General features: G+C 64.2%; 1 protein-coding gene across 1 annotated transcript in view; it reads right to left on the reverse strand.

The window, feature by feature from the left end:
- The window catches only part of LOC107739517 (glutamate receptor ionotropic, NMDA 2D-like), a 48227-nt gene that overhangs the window by 18892 nt on the left and 28768 nt on the right, over positions 1 to 567 (reverse strand). The window lies entirely within an intron of this gene.

The raw sequence follows: 567 nt of genomic DNA on the forward strand, positions 1-567 counted from the left end.
CCCTCTCTGGGCTAAACTCGGGGACTGGGACCCTCTCTAGGATAAACTTGGGGACTGGAGCCCTCCGTGGGCTAAACTCAGGAACAGGAGCCCTCTTTGGGCTGGATTCGGGGGCTGGAGCCCACACTGGAGCTAGCTCTGGGGCTGGAGCCGACCGCCTTCTCCTCCTTCGATTCCCCTTTAGGTTCGGGGTGAAAGGTGTGGTCGGCGGGCTTGAGTGAGCCACGGCCGGCGGGCTTGACTGAGCCACGGCCAGCGGGCTTGACAGAGGAACGGCTAGCGGGCTTGGGAATGCTAGGATGAGGGCGGAGAACAGACTTTTTCTCCTCATCCTCCTCCTTTGGTTAAGGGTGAACCACGCGGCAGGCGGGCTTGACATCGGCACGGCCAGCACGCTTGACATCGGAACGGCCGGCATGCTTGACTGAGGAATGGCCAGCGGGCTACACTTCGGAGCGGCCGGCGGGCTTGGGAATGCTGTGGCCGGCAGGCTTGAAATCGGCACGCCCGGCGGGCTTGTCTGCTGAGCGGCCGGCGGCGGGGTTCCGGATAGGGATCGGAGACCCT

The sequence above is a fragment of the Sinocyclocheilus rhinocerous genome, unplaced genomic scaffold, assembly GCF_001515625.1.
Source record: "Sinocyclocheilus rhinocerous isolate Xijiao unplaced genomic scaffold, SAMN03320098_v1.1 scaffold314, whole genome shotgun sequence".
NCBI classification, from domain to species: Eukaryota; Metazoa; Chordata; class Actinopteri; order Cypriniformes; family Cyprinidae; genus Sinocyclocheilus; species Sinocyclocheilus rhinocerous.